The sequence below is a fragment of the Rhinolophus sinicus genome, chromosome 5 (genome assembly GCF_057876585.1).
Source record: "Rhinolophus sinicus isolate RSI-liver-muscle chromosome 5, RSI-T2T, whole genome shotgun sequence".
In the NCBI taxonomy this organism is placed as follows: Eukaryota; Metazoa; Chordata; class Mammalia; order Chiroptera; family Rhinolophidae; genus Rhinolophus; species Rhinolophus sinicus.
The window spans coordinates 87529035-87545279 of NC_142505.1; the positions used below are offsets into that span (position 1 = coordinate 87529035).

General features: G+C 42.0%; 1 protein-coding gene across 3 annotated transcripts in view; it reads right to left on the bottom strand.

Annotated features, from left to right (window-relative positions):
- The window catches only part of DPYSL3 (dihydropyrimidinase like 3), a 108511-nt gene that overhangs the window by 43026 nt on the left and 49240 nt on the right, over positions 1 to 16245 (bottom strand). The gene's annotated exons all lie outside the window — the stretch shown is intronic.

The following is a 16245-nucleotide window of genomic DNA, read 5'->3' on the forward strand; positions in this document are numbered from 1 at the left end:
AAATGGAAAGTGGTATGTCAACATTGACTGAAGTTCCAAGGTATGAGGGCAGGGAGGACCCCATAAGAAAAGTGGAGAACAGAAAGGAGAGTAACAAAGCTGAGGCACAAGGATGAATAATAATTTGGAGATGCTGGTCAACCAAACAGCCATGCAGCAGATGGCTAGAAATGGGGGCCTGTGATTTAGAGGAATGCTCAGGTGTTAGTGGATGGACTTGAGTTAATGTCACACTGAAAATGGCTATACCAACTGAAAGGCAGCAAAGGATAGCAGAACGGTCCCTGGAATGGGAGTCAAGAGCCCTAGATTCATTATAACTGACCCTGAGCTTTGCCTCTCTGAGCTGCTGGCCAATGAATGGCACCCACTTCCCTCTTTGAGACGTGGTTCTCGTCTTTGATCACTTCTGACTGGCAGCTGGCTTTGACTGGGCCTTTAGAATGACAGGGAAGCCTAGTGAATTCCCACCCTATTGCTTCTCAGAAACAAGAAACTCTTTCACTAACCCTGAAAGCCAGCCAAAATGCAATTCCCGGAGGAGGAATGCAGGCTCCGGGCTTGGAATGTGTGAGCGGCACCTTCAAATGACAGGCAATTACTCCCCATCTATTTGCGGTGGCCACAGGGATTCTTCTCCATGTCTGACCTTATACTTTTAAAATTGGTGGGGGCTGCCTGGGGATTGTGGTTATAAGCACACAAACCAGTGGCTTATGCAACTTCCTAAAATTGTCCCGTGGTGGATGCATTTAAGAGAATGTACAGCTGCGATGTTCCAGCTCACATCACGCTGCCATGGAAAGGGTCCTCGGAGAGGCAGTGTGGGAGGAAGGGACTGTTTCAAAGACCAGAGATGTTCTCCAGTGTGCTTGGCTTTGGAGTCCAGACATCAGACTGCGTCTGTCCAGGCCTCATCACTCACTTTGCAGCTAAAAACCCCAAGTGGTGAATCAGTGCCAAAGCAGCCTGATAAAATGGTGAAAAAGAGGGCTTTGGAGCCACAGTCCAGGCTATAAAATGAGTTAAATTATATCTGTCCCCAAAGGACGGAGGTGAGGAATCTGGTGCATAGTAGGTGCTCAATAAGTGAATAATTCTTTAAAAGTTAGACCCAAATCTTCTCAGGTCAATGCCTCTCACCTGGATGCCTACCCACTCTCCGCCATCCCCAAAAAGTAGCTGACTTCTTGACTTTTTAATCTCTTTATATATATATATATATATATATATATATAATATATACATAACATAATATATATATGTAATATATATATTATATATTATGTGTATATATATTAACTACCTTTCTCCAAGAGCCCAGACACAATTCCTAAGAAGGAGTATGAGGAGCAGAGGGAATGGAGGAGATCACTTTTTCTGGCTCTTTTTTGACACAAGAATCAGACAATGGTGATGACTGATTCTCTTGGTCAGAGCCTTCTATCTGCCTAGAAACCTGTACACCCATAGCTCTGCTTTCATTTGCTAGACAGTGACCACCAGGGGCAGCCAGTTAGCTCAGTTGGTTAGAGCGCTGTGCTCTTAACAACAAGGTTGACGGTTCGATCCCCACATGGGCCACTGTGAACTGCGCCCTCCACAACCAGATTGAAATAACTACTTGACTTGGAGCTGATGGGTCCTGGGTCCTGGAAAAACACACTTAAATATATAAAAGAAGTTAAGAAAAGAAAAAAAGAATTTCCTTTAAAAAAAAAAAAAGCAGTGGCCATTTTCGACTCTTAGGCCCCAAACTTCTCCGAGTTATACTGACAGAAAACAGCAGATGCCCTTAGAACTTCAAGAGGTCAGGCTGATTTTGAAGAAAATGAACCCTTGAAATAAACGCAATTGAGGCTCCACATAAAACTTACTAGAAACCAAAAATGAGACTAGTGGGCAGTTAATCCTATAACGAAATGTTTCTTTTCCTTCAACAAAGATCTAAGACCTTACTCAATAGGCATCTTGTGGACTGTATTCAAGACTGCTTTATTTTTTTAAGATTTTTATTAAAAATTTAGCTAACATACAATATTATATTAGTTTCATGTGTACACCATAGTTATTCAACATTTATACGTTGAATAAAGAAATGATCACCATGATTAGTCCAGCGACCATTTGCCACCATACCACGCTATCACAATATTAGACTCTATTCCCTATGCTGTACATTATATCCCCATGACTTACTTGTTTTATACCTGGAAATTTGGACCTCTTATTTCCCTTCACCTTCCCCCCTCTTTTAAAAATGTTCAATTACAGTTGACATTCAATATTATTTTTATATTAATTTCAGGTGTACAGTATAGTGATTAGACACTTATATAATTTATGAAGTGACCCCCCACTAGTCTAATACCCACCTGACACTATATACAGAGGTATTACCATATTATTGATTATATTTCCTATGCTGTACTTTATATCCCCATGACTATTTTGCAACTGCCAATTTGTACTTCTTAACCCCTTCACCTTTTCACACCGCCCCCCAACCCTCCTCCCATCTGGCAACCATCAAAATGTTCTCTGTATCTCTAAGTGTGTTTCTGTTTTGCTTGTTTGTTTTGTTCTTTAGATTCCACCCATAAGTGAAATCACACCGCATCTGTCTTTCTCTGTCAAGACTCACTTGCAGACATCCCGCTGACACTACAGGAATACATCCCCCACACCTGAAGGCCTGTAGACTTCCTACCTATCTGCAAAGCCATGAAGTTGCACTCTTCCGATGCTCACTATTTAACACTCTGGGATTCTAACACCAGCGAATAATCTTCTTTTGGAATCGTTTCAAAATAGTCTATTGTTTTTGTGCCTCTGCTCAGAAATATTCAAAAAGTGCTATGACTACTGAATTTTACAGTTGCAGTTGTCTTACGCATCCCAAAGCAAGATATGCATTGTGACATGCATGAAACTATGTCCAAAAAAACAACAAACAAGTTACAACCTCTGCAAGTCCCTTCAAGTCATGTCAGACACAGAAGGTTTTCATCTGTGTGTTATCACTTTTGTCCCTATTATCCCAACCTTTTCATCTTTCGTTCCTCATTCCATTCATTCAAGGTTAGACTGAGCTAGGCCTTGAGGATACAGCAGAAAACAACACAGACGTGCTCCCTATCACCAGGGAGCAGATGGTCTCCTAGCCTTCTGATAAACACTGCTTCCTTGACACCGTTTAACCCAGGGAAAGCACATTAGTTCCCAGTAAAGGAGCAGTGTGCCTTTTCATTCATGTATTTATCTATCCAGTCTTTCCTTCATTGAATGCATTTTGTACATGCCCCCTGTTCACAGTGCTAGAGATACCACCATGAAGAAAATTAATCCCCTGCCATTGTATTGCATGGTTAAAAAGGCAAAGAACAAGTAGGCCACTAACTGAGTGTGATTTCAACAGGAGTAAATGAAATTTAGAGAGTAAGGGGATGGTGGAGGCTTGGCCGAGTGTGGGACTCCTTCTGATGTGGTTTCTCAAAGAAGACCTGTCTGAAAAGCTATCAGCTGAACAGAGGTCTGAACCACCTGAGGGGGGCAAGTCAAGGAACAGCTGCTCCTGTTAAAGACTGCTCCCCACTCTGAGGGAGCCGCCAGTACAGAAGCTCTGAGCTGGAGATGGGCATGGCAGGTCCAAGGGACAGTGAGAGGGGAGGACAGAGGACGCCAAGTTACTGAGGGGCAGTGGCAGGACTGTAGTCCAGAGAGATGGACAGTGAGGGCCAGGCCACGTGGAACTTGGAGAGCCACTCCCAGTGCAAGAGATGTTTGAACAGGGTGTGACTTGATCTGATTGACATTTTTAAAGAATCACACTGGTGGTGCGTGGAGAATGAGCTCATGGGTAGGCAAAGTGGAAACACAAAGACCAGTTAGGGGCTTCCTGCAGTAAGATGACAGAGGCTTGAGCTGGGGTGATGGCGGCAGTGATGAAAAACGGTGAGAAGAGGTTGGGTTAATATTCTATTCTAAAGGTTGAGGCAATAAGTTGCATAGCTAGTATATGGCTGACTTCACTGGGACTTAACCCCAGTATCTGCTGGAAACAAAGCCACTCAACTCTTAACTTGACTGTGTCTTCTTACTAATAAACACCAAGTAAGTTTAAACCTGCACATTTAAACACTGATAGACTACACAGCCTTAAACGAGGAGGGCACAGCTGCAAGAAAGCCATCTACATTCAATAGTTAAAGCACCTCATCTTTCTCACACCATAACAACTGGGTTTACCAGCAGCTCAAGTGAATTTGATTTTTTTGTTATTGTTGATTGCGTATTTATCAGGTCTTATTGTTGAAAATCCTTCTGTAAAAATATGTTACTGTAAAAATATGTTACTATCCCCTTTACATTTCTTCAGGGCCTGGGTTCCATCACTACAAACATTAATGCTCTATTATTTGTATCTGTCCATGTCAACATGCAAAGGTGTAAGACACAGGAAAGACTTTGTAGTGAAACTCAAATTCCCTGATTATCTTTTTAAATATCTCTGATTTGCTTTTATTTTAAAATCAGGGAAGAAATATTTCCTGTCCAATCAATGAAGCGGATTCTAGGTCACTGGGACTTTGGAGTAAATTTTTTTCTCCTCACAACCTTTAAACAATTTGATGACAAGATTACTGAACAGTTTGGAGGGGTGGCCGGATCGCTCAGTTGGTTAGAGCGCGAGCTCTCAACAACGAGGTTGTCAGTTCAATTCCCACATGGGATGGTGAGCTGTGTCCCCTGCAACTAAAGATTGAAAATGGTGACTGGACTTGGAGCTGAGCTGTGCCCTCCACAACTAGATGGAAGGACAATGACTTGGAACTGACGGGCCCTGGAGAAACACACTCTTCCCCAATATTTCCCAATTAAAAAAAATTGAAAATAAATAAAAATAAACAGCTTAGATTAACTTCCTTATTAGGAAGTAGCACAGGGTACTAGGTACTAGATAGAGGTTTTAAAGTCAGAGAAGGAGGTAAATTTGGTGCTAGCTCCCCCACTTAATAACTATGTAACTTTAGATCCACTTAGTTAATCACCATGTAACTTTTGATACATTAACTTTCTGGACCTGGGTTTCTGCATCTGTAAAGTGGGACTAATAATACCTATAATCTAGGCATCATGGATGGAATGAGATGCCATATATAAAATCATGACTAAAAATCAGTTTGCAAAGTCTTTGACATGGGATAATGTCTTATAAATATTAATTATCTGAGTTTCCCTCTTCTGGTAATTGAGAACTTCCAAAGTTTGAAGTTTTGAGTTGTTAAAGGTCTTTGTTCTTAACCTCCGCCCTGTATTAGTTCGCTTGGGCTGCCATAACAAAGTATCACAGACTGGGTGTCTTAAACAGTAGAAATTTATTTTTTCACAATTCTGGAGGCTAGAAGACGAAGATCAAGGTGTTGGCATGGTTGGTGTATTCTGAGGCCTCTTTCCTTATCATGTAGATGGCCCTCTTCTCCCTCTGTCTTCACATGGTCTTGCTCTGTGTGTGTCTGTGTCCTAATCTCTTCTTATAAGAACCAGTCATATACTGAACCAGGGCCCACCCTAGTGATCTCATTTAACTTAATTACCACTTCAAAGTCCCCATGTCCAAATATGGTCGCATTCTGAGATACATGGGTTAGGACTTCAACACATGCATTTTGAGGGGACAAAATTCAGCCCACATCCCTGCCTCAAACAAAACTGTGAGAAAAGCACTTAACCAGAGCAAGAGAAATGAGTCCTAAGCCTTATTTTTAAAAAAAACACACCTATTTTGCTGTGTAACCTTTGGCAAATTATTTTCTCTCTTTGGCCCACATTTTCTTAAACATTAAAATGAGGGAGTTTGGAATAATGGGCTCCTTATTTCTTTTTCTGCCCTTAACCAAACAAAGCTAAGCTTTCCCCATAATTTCTCACAACAAAAAGAGTCTGAGATAGAACACGCAACGAAGTAACTGAAATAAAACAAAACAAAAAACCAAAAACATACCTTCTTTGTGGAATAAACCCAAGATGAAGTCTCTAGAAGCAGACTTCAATTGCTTGCAAATCTTCTAAGTTGTTTAAAGCCCTTTCTTGCTGTAAGGCCGTAATTTAAACCAATTTAGTTGGATAACCCAGAACCCCCACTCTAAATTTATCAATATCCCCAAACAAACTAATCCCATCAAGATTTGGGGCACAGATTGGCTTTGAGGGAAAGAGTGTATGATTTCAAACAAAGGTCTCCTTGAAAGAATTAAGGGGGAAACGTTTTAAAAACAAACACACATGCACACAGAATATATCAAATTAAAACCAGCTTCCAAGCTTATGGGTTAAGCCATTAAGAAGAGGGGAAAAAAGGGACTGGGCATGATTCCTCTCCAGCTGTGTAGCTTCAGGTCCTAAGACACTGTGTACCTACCAAGGTCAACAGCCTCAACAAGATAGGGAGGCAAGCACAAATGGTGGTGAGAAAACAAATGTGCTCATTCAAGAGCAAAAACAGATTTCCCTGGAAAATGGCACAACTGCTGATGCGTTTGGAGTGATGACAAGAATATAAGACTAAGACTAGACATATTGGGATTCAAATCTATAGTCTGATACCCGGGAGCTGAGCAACTTTGGGCAAGTTCCTCAACCTCTCATCCTGGGGGTAGGTTTTTAATTTAACTTCAACTAAAAAATGGCAACTGAAAACAAATCCATCATTTCATTTTTGTTGTTAATACCAAGATGTTGGAAACATAAAAAAAATCCAACAAAATGGGATTAATTTAACCAGATCCCCAAGAATGAGGATAATATGTAGGTATTTAAAATTATGTTATGGAAGGCTATTTAAAACATGGAAAGATGTCATAACATATTGTGGGATGAAAAGCAGGACATAAAACAACAGGAAGACTATGTGGTACCATTTTAATAAATGGCATACAAAGTCGTAAGAAAAAAATTCCAGATGGGTGTAGTCATAAAGTTTACAATGGCTATCTTTGGTGAATTTCACTGTAGTTCATTTTTATTGCCCTCATTTTTTATTTTTTTTTTTTGGTAAATTTTTCTATAACTGTCATGCTTTTTTTTTTTTTTATTGGAAACAGAAATTTCCTACTCAATTTTAAAATCTTGATGGCCTATGGTAAACCAGATAGCAGAAAAAACTATAATTCATTCAGCCCTAGGGCCTCAGTCTCCTCATATGTAAGGGAAAGCTAGATTAAAATAATCTCTAAGGAGATGCTGACTATGAACTTCACAGAGCCAATGTAGCTGAAAACCTCAGGGGAATCTTGCTTAGGATTTATCAAGAAGCTAGGGAGTGCAGCATGGGTGTGGAATCAGAGGGTGGCATTCAAATCCACACTAAGAATCTCTCTCTCTCATTGGTATTTTTGCTAATTCAGTGCAAAATAGCCTCCAGTACAAAGAGTGGTGGGCACATCCCTGGCAAGTTGGCTGTGTAAGTACAACAGTGTGGAGCTGTCTGGAAATACCCAGAAGCAAGGCCACCCCTAACGGGAAGGCTGCAGAGCTTCCTGAATGGGCACAGCCCCTAATTCCAGCTCCGTACAGGGAAGGACACCAACTGGCTGCTCTTTGTGCCTCCCATAACCTGGACCGCTCATGCCTCATGAGAAACAGATGCAGAGAAAGGCTCAACCCTGGACTTATGGTAGGTGAACTCCAATCTGAAACAACGTCTCATAACCCCGGAGGTGGGAGGAGATAAGAGAAAGTAGAATTTAAGGTAAAAACATATAGTGGAGTTAAGAATGTGGGCTCTGAGTCAGTCTGAATTTGGGTTCCACCAATGAAGGCTTGTGGGATCTTAGGCAAATTTCCTGATCTAAGTTTCCTCATCAATAAAATGGGAAGACCTAGCTGGAAATCCATCTACCTAATTGCGTTGTTTTGAGGATTCCATGAGATAATGAATAAAAAGCATTTAATACAAAATACAATAAATGTTCATTCTTCTTATTAATTGTTAAACTAATTTTTCCTGTGTTCTAGATTAGATGCTCCTGTGAGAAGCATCACGTTGCTAGGCCCAGAGCCGATGGTCAATAAATACTTATTTATACCATCAAGAAATAGCAAAATGCTGTTATTACACCTGATTATATTATATCTGACACATCCTAATACATATAGTACTTCTAATGCTTTCTGATCTAACATTTTAGGTTCCATGAATATACTTTAATTCTTCATTTTGCCTCCCTTATAGATGCTCCTTTTAAAAGGATCCAGTGATTATTATTACACATAGATTATTGAGACCATAAAGTACATGGTTTACAGAGATGAGCTTGGTAAAAAGTGCTTTAAGTTTAACTGTCCCCACCCCTCAAACCAAAGAATGAATTTTAGAATAAAAGCTAATAGGAATAGGAATCACTCCGAACATAAGCCCAGAAAATGCTGACAGATGTGGTAGAGTGAGGGATTGAAAATCTTTGAGAACGAACACACACACACACACACACACACACACACACACACACACACACACTCCCTTTAAATGGCTAACCCTAACAGGGAAACAAAAAAGAACTACAGGCTGCTCCCTCACTAAGCTTTCTAAAAGGCAGGATTTGCTGTACAAATGCCTATCTAATTGCTGCTAATAACTCTAATGACTTTGGTTTCTGTGCAAAGGCAGAAAGGGGCCTCCAGTAAGATCTATGTTAGATCTCAGTTCAAAAAGTCATGGTGACAATTTTCTCTATGTGAAAGAAGACAGAAAGGTCTCCACTAATTCTTTTAAATCATTTGCAGCAAGAGAACGGTGGGTCTGTTTGCAAGCAAGAAGTACCCAGGGAGGCCCCTGAAACAGGCAGAGAATGAGGCCAGATGCAGAATTTGGAAACAGGGGCAGAAGAGAGGCCTGAGAAGAAAGAATGGATGGACTCCCTGGCACATGTGCCTACATCAGGTCCCCTATTACAGTTAACTCTGCGTGTTCTGCTAAAGGGCTGTCATGTTTCTCTTAGCCCAGTGATTCTATGCTGGTTTCTTAGAGCCAGGCCTTATGTCTTAAAACTTAATATAAGTTAATATTCTAGTAAAAGGGAGGGTGGTATACAAGCACAAATGCATAGAGGTTCTGATCATCGTCTCCCTTGAAATTGTTCCTGCAAAGTAAGTGTTAAATGTATCCATTCATTCAATATTCATTCAATATTTACAGAGGGCTCAATACGTGCCAGCCTAAAGACTAAGTAAGTCCTGGAAATTCAGTGGTAACGAAACAAAAACCATCTCTACCTCATGGAGTGTTTGGGGCATTATTTGGCTTTTGGGGTGGGTTATTTCGATTGGATGTCCGCCATTATGTTTAAAATATTGGCAAGTGTAACTGCAAAGAGCTGGGTGAGCACTACAGACATGGAGCTGTTGTCTGTGGGTTTCCTTGTTTGTTTGACCAGGCTGGAGTTGGGGCAATTGTCGCTTTTGTGCTCTTATCAATGGTAGTCTTATCCAAGAGAGACTGTTTGTGTCAGCAAATGAATCATGGTTATCATTTTAATAATAATACTCATTTGAATTAATACTAAACCTCTGCTAAAGAAAGGACCGACCAGTCGGCATTATTGCATTTCTCCCCCGCACAGAGTCTATTAACCAAGTCCACTGTCTAAATGAGAAAAAGGCTGGGTTTTCAGGGGTAAAAAGCAACCAAAGACCCTTATATCCAACACAGATGTTGGCTGGTCCCATTGAGTTGAAGCCAACAACTGTTGCTCTCATCCATTTTCTCACTGCTCTGCCTTCCCTCACGGGCAGGGCTTAGAACTCCTCCCTGTGCATTCAGAACAAAATAAGGAGAGGCTGACCATGATCGTAGGAGAAAATAAAGGCTCATGGGGTCATTTGCACTGGCGGGGACCTTGGGGATCACCGAGTTCAATGCCCTCATTTGACTGTTGCAGAATCTGAGAAGATTCATAAGGGTTTGCCCAAAAGTCACATGTAAGTTAGAGGCAAGGGCAGGCCTGAACCACAATGTGCTGACACTCCATCCAGGGTTCTCTTCCTTTCCTTGCATGGTAAAACAAGAGGGCTCTTTTGCTGTACTAGCCAGAGAAACTCCTCTCTTAAAAAAACTAAAATCTCATTTTATCCTTCATATCTCATTGTCCAGCGCTTGCATAGAAAAAAAAAAGAAAGAAATCAAAGACACATGAGAAATGTGTCTTTGAATTCCAGATGTCCCAATTAGGTTCTTGGACCATTCTAAAGTGGAGCTCCCCGATCTGGCTTAGAGTACTGGGTGTGTCGTGGGTTTCTCTGCCCGGCTGAATGAGAATGGGGAGCCTGGCTCCTTCTCTGTCAGGGAAGAGGGCAGGGACAGAGCGTGAGAAGGGGCTTTGGGCTCAGATCTGCACTTATGCAAGGCAGAAAAGGAGCATCTGCTTTTCCACCCTGCTTTTCAATCCTTTTCCACTCAGACGTGTTCCTGGGCAAAAGCCAGAAGCTAACTCAGACAGCTGGCAGAGCAAGGCATGAACCACCATTGGGAGGAGGTGTACTCAGTTGCTGTTCCAGTGGATAGGGAATTACTACTTTTCGGCCTGTGAAACTAATTCACCTCTGGAAGGACCAACCCCATGATCTGGCTATTGCAGCTGTGTGGGTTTAGTCAAGTTACTTAATCTCTGAGCCTCTATCCAGAACACAAAATTAGGGTTAGTAATTGCAGCTCCAGGAGTTGTTGTGAGTTAAGTGAGATAATCCGTGTAGTTTGTGCTGAGGCACACAATAAATGGTAGCTATTAACATTAACTCCACTATGCTTAGTCCCCTCTTTTTAACCACTGAGTTCCCTACAATCTAATTAACACGAGAAACATTCCTCAAGAGACGTAGTTTTAGGACTGGACTCCACATAGAGACTAGGGTCAAAAAAAGAGGCCAAGTTGAGGGGCTCATCCTATTCCACCAGACTATTTGGAGGGGAGGGTCTATTGCAGATATTGAAAGAGACACACAGTTGGATGAGAGAAGGATTTCACAGCAGAAGCATCTCAAAATAGAGGAACTTATTTCTTTGGAGTGTCCAGGGTCTTTCTCACTTGTTTCCCACTGGCCTTCAGAAAATGGGAGGAAAGGTAAGGTGGAGCATTGGTTTGAGGAGGGTGTAACCAGAGATGGTTCAGACCTCTTATTAACATTCATCCCTGAAGGTGGTGACATATTCAAATTTCTAGTTTAGAAATTTGAATTTCATGATTAGAAGTGTGGACTTAGTCAAAGAGAAGCACATTTACATCCTAGTGAGACAATCCCACTACTATAAACATTTTGTAATTTTTCCAATGTAGTAAGCAGTTCTATGAATGTATCAATACATAAGGGTCCCGTTAGGATGTAAAAAGATTTTTTTGTTCTTTTTCAAATTCCATTTTATCTTTTTCCAACTGAGGAGGTAGGGCAGAGAAAAAGCCACTGAACAGGGACTTGTGAAGAAATTGCTACAAAGAGGATTCATAACTTGTGTCACTCTAGGCTATAAGTTGATTAGGACTGAAAACGATACAGTTCAATTAAGTAAGAAAAGTGCCCTTTATTCAGCTTAACGGAGTCTTCTATCTCAAAGTCCAGAGACAGATTAATGGCCTCTATTAGATTGTCACTAATGAATAACAATCATAATTCTGAGGAACACAGTAATATAAATAAAACAGGAAAATATAAGTTTTCTATAACATTGTGTTAATTTTTATTTGTTTTTGAAACGTGTATTAAAAAACTAGTGTTCTAAGTAGTCTCTTTATACTCTAGATCTTTGTCAAGTCTTCCTTTATTAATTTCCACATTCCAAACTAGCTGAGATTGTATAAATAAATCAGTATTGCCTCTCTTGAATACATCCGGGGTTCACAGACCACTTTCACTGTCACTACCTCATTTGAGCCTTTCAACAGCCCAGTGAGATAAGCGGACAGATTTGTATTTATCAACTGACAGTTCTACCACAGAAACTTGAATTCTCTCAGGAAATCTGTTTCTCCAGAATTCCCCCAAGTGCCCAACTAGCTCTGTCACAGTTACTAATAGTCAGAGCTCTATACACCAGAGGTGCTTTGCTAGTATTTGAGCAAGAGAAATAATCTGGCTGAGAATCACCACATACTTGCTCAAAATATAAAATAACAAATGAACACCCCAGGCAGGGCCTGGGCTGAGATTTCCATGATCAGATATCTAAGATTTTTCCATTCCTATGACTTTGATAGTTTTTCTCTGTCTTTTATGCTGGAATTTCCCTTCCAAGATGCCTTATACAGATAGAGCTAGCTTTGGGGTGACTTCCTTCGACCTTCCAAACTCTAGTTCTCCATCTCCTCCTATTTGCTCCCAATCCAACATGGTATCTATTGAAACAAGAGGAAGGCAGAGCTCCAGGAATGGGGCAGCACTTATCCCTTGTCTAGGTTCTAGTCTATTTCTAGGCCTCCAACTCAACCGCTGCAGAGATCTGGGTATTCCCCCAGTTCATAAGGCCCCTTTCACTTCCCTTCAAAAAAAGAAAAAAATTCCCAGGACACCCACATTGCGCACACTCACACCCTTCCAGTGAGACCACAGCATTCTGACTCTGCCCAGGACCAAACTCTCCAGGTCGTTCCTGACTGAGGATGTCTTCCGGCAATTCCCAAACATCACACACATACAACCCAACCTCCAGTGCAGCGGAAATGCATTATCTGCCAGACAGTATTACAGAAATCCAATGAGCATTTGCAAAAAGCCAGTTCTCTGCGATTTGTCTCTAGAGGGAATTCTGGAGCTCTTTATCCACACCTTTCAAAATTGCATGTTCCTCTGGGAGGCAGCGGCTCAGCCGGGCAGCTGAGGCTGTGAAGTCAGACAAGACCTGGCTCTGATTTCCATCCAGTTTTGTCACAAAATTCTCACTGTGTAACTCTGTATAGCTGACTCTGCCTAGCTGTCAGTTTCCTTAACTGTGAAATGGGTTTCTGCAGAGAATGCGCATAAAGCCCTGCATCCTAAGTCTTAGATCCCTACCTATTCCTGTGGTCAGCTTCAACTTTTAGCTTCTGTCAGAGAAAAACAATGACTGTAATGTAACTACCCAAACTTTCTAGCTGTGGCATGGACATGGTAGGTACCATCCCTAAAATTGGTGTGTATATTTATATCACATACAAAGTAAGAGGGACCATGCTATGGAATTTGTTGACCGTGGCAGGAAAAATATGCATCACAGGTCCTACCAGGAGTAGAGCCTGTCTGAATCTTTTCTCTAAATTATTTGCCCTACCAACACCAAGGAACAACGATGGTAGAAGCATAGACACCAAGAGGAGAGCGGCGAGGAGGGGCAAGCCCTTTGATTTCAGCCAGGTGTGTAGGGGTGAGTCCTGCCTCCAACAGGATACCTCTGACCTGGGGCAAGTGCATTTGATTTTCACGTATTTTTTCAAATCTATAAAATAGGGATAACTAGAGTACCTCTCAGTGTGGATCCAAGGATGAAAAGAGGCAATGGATATAATAAACACTCAATAGGTGTGAGCGATTCGTATTAGGAACAATTTTTAATTCATTTATTGATTTACCTGGTCATCATTGGCATCTATGGCCTAAGCACTGTGCTAATGAGTGGAGACAGAGGTGAATGACAATATAAGGTCCCTGCTCTGCACAGCTGGACCACCCCAAACTGCCAGTCTCTGACATTTAGAGGCAATGGCTGGTATTGAGGGAAGCCATAGAGATCATGCAGGGGGTTGACTTGAGAAAGCACGGTGACATCTGAGGCCTGAGATACTCACAGGGAAAGCCCCAGGCAATTCTATCAGTGACAGAGAAACCCCCAACCTGGACTTCCAAGAAACCAATGAACACAGTGGGAGTAAGAAGGCTTTAATCTCAGGGGAGCAGCAAAAATAGGTAGAAGGAAAGACAACAAACAAACAAAATCTTACTGCCGCCCCCTCAAATTGTGGCAAAGGGTGTTGTCTGGGAAGGTAAACAGTACAGGGCCCAGAAAGACTGCCCTCACTCATCCTTAGATTATAGTGACATTTTAGCTACTGGGTGGGGCAGCCTTCACAGAAAGGAATATAGAGAGGGTAGTCAACTTAATTCAAATTCCACAATCGTACCATTATAAAACGTACTAGAATTGACAGGAGGGGATATATGTTATATTCAGATCTTTGATCATATTTTCTGTATATCTATATCTATGTCCATATTTTTGTTAACTAGGAAGATAAATATCTCAACCCTTATAATAGGTAGATAACCATAATCATTTCTAGACTGGCAAATGTACAAAAGTATTTTATTCTGAAATAGAATGTTTCATCAAGGAAATACAAGCACAAAGCATAAAAAATCTACAAATGGATTCCTTGCCCCCAAAGACCAGCAGCCCCACCCCAACTCCTGCCCTAACCCTCTTCTGTGCCCCGTCTCATACCCCCCCCCCACATACCCCTTTCAGCAATGAATACCAGGCAGTCTGGCTTGAAGAAATTCACAACTACTGTACATTCCTGTCACAGCTGCTGGAGACACAGACCCAGCTTCAGAGCCTGCTATGCAGCACCACGCCCCACGCACAGAGAGAAAGGATGGAAGCCGCACTGAAAATGAAGGATGCACCCCAGGGAAGAGAGTCCACACAGGAACAAAAGGGAACCCCTAGCAAACCTGGCCTTGGGATTAGGACACAGCCACATACATATATGGGGGCGTCTAAGACAAGGAAGTCATCAGGGCTAAATTTCTGTATCTTTCATTAAAGGTGGCTTAAGTGATGCCTAGAAGAATGGGCGTGGCCCTCAGTGCCTTAGCACAGGCTAAGTCCGGAAGAAGGACAGTTGAAATCTTCAGACTAGGAAGAAAAAATAATCTGTTCTCTGCTATCCCAAAGAGGAGAACTGGCAAATGCATCCTTGCTGTAAAGCAAGTGGCATATACGCAGCATACCTCCCACATTTAATAGCATGAGAGCTGGGGTCCATATCTCCTGAGTTAGGGAAATAAGTATAAAAATTGAGCTTTTCTCTCAATCAGCCTTTTTTCTCCTCCTTAGGATACATTCCACAGCTCTTTGCAAAGATCATTGGCACTGAGAAAACACCGTGCATTGTAAAAGACCCACAATATTTCTTCAATAATCTGAAGTCAATGATATCAGGTAATGGTAAAGGAGGATGGATTTAAACCCATTGCCTCTATCTGCCAAAAATCAATCCCTACCCATCCCAACTCTTCCCCTCTGGGGAGTGTTTCTTCCCTGGGACAAGGTGAACAGCGAAGAGGGGGTGGGGCACACTTGTGTGGAGTGAAACTCAGGTGATGAAAACGGTAGGATGGTGCAAGACAAATAAACCATTTGGAAGTAAAGTGCACCAGAGGCAAGAACAGCTTCCTCCTGCCTACAGAGGGGAAGGTCCTGCATGACAATCACAAATACACTGGGTGTTTCAAGCATAACCCAACAAGTGCAAACAGACTCATGCTCACAGCAAAACCTAATGGATTCATGGATTCAGACAAATTAACTACAGTAGCAGGTACAGCTCTGCCCTAGGGCAGCGGCAGAGCCTCTCAGGGGCCAGCTGATCACTTCCTTTGTTCGCCCGGCAAAGATGGAGTAACCACCCATTCCCTTACTACACACTACACACAGACTACACACACCCCTCATTCACTACAGACAAAGCACAACTGCAGTGATGCATGCTAAACTAACAAATGTCAGTGGTTTTTTTTGTTGTTTTGCTGCCTTTTTTTTTTTTTTTTTAATGCCCATCCCGGCCTGTCCTATGTCCCTTCCATTTGGGGGCATCATTTCAGGGCAGCCTGGAGGAATCCCAGCCCTGGGTGTGGTATTTTGCTGTGACAGCGATTTGCTGGCCGCTGGTGTAGATGTGTCTTCTATACCTGATAATGGCACATCCCCTTTCACCCTGTCTAGGGGCTCGCCCAGAGCATCTGACACCCACCGGCCACGGGTGGATCGGTCTTGCACACAATGGCAGCTGGACACGGCATGCACACAGCGTGTGCCCGCGATGGGAAACTAAAATCTGTTCTAAAAACTCAGCCTTGTCTTGGAATGAGGAGGAGAAATGACATGAAAAATATAAAACGTATCGCGGGCAAAAAAAAAAAAGTTGGTCATTCCTGCTAGAGCCACGTTAGCTGTCCAGTCCCGAAAATGACGCACTGAAATATGAATCAGGGTGAAGGCAG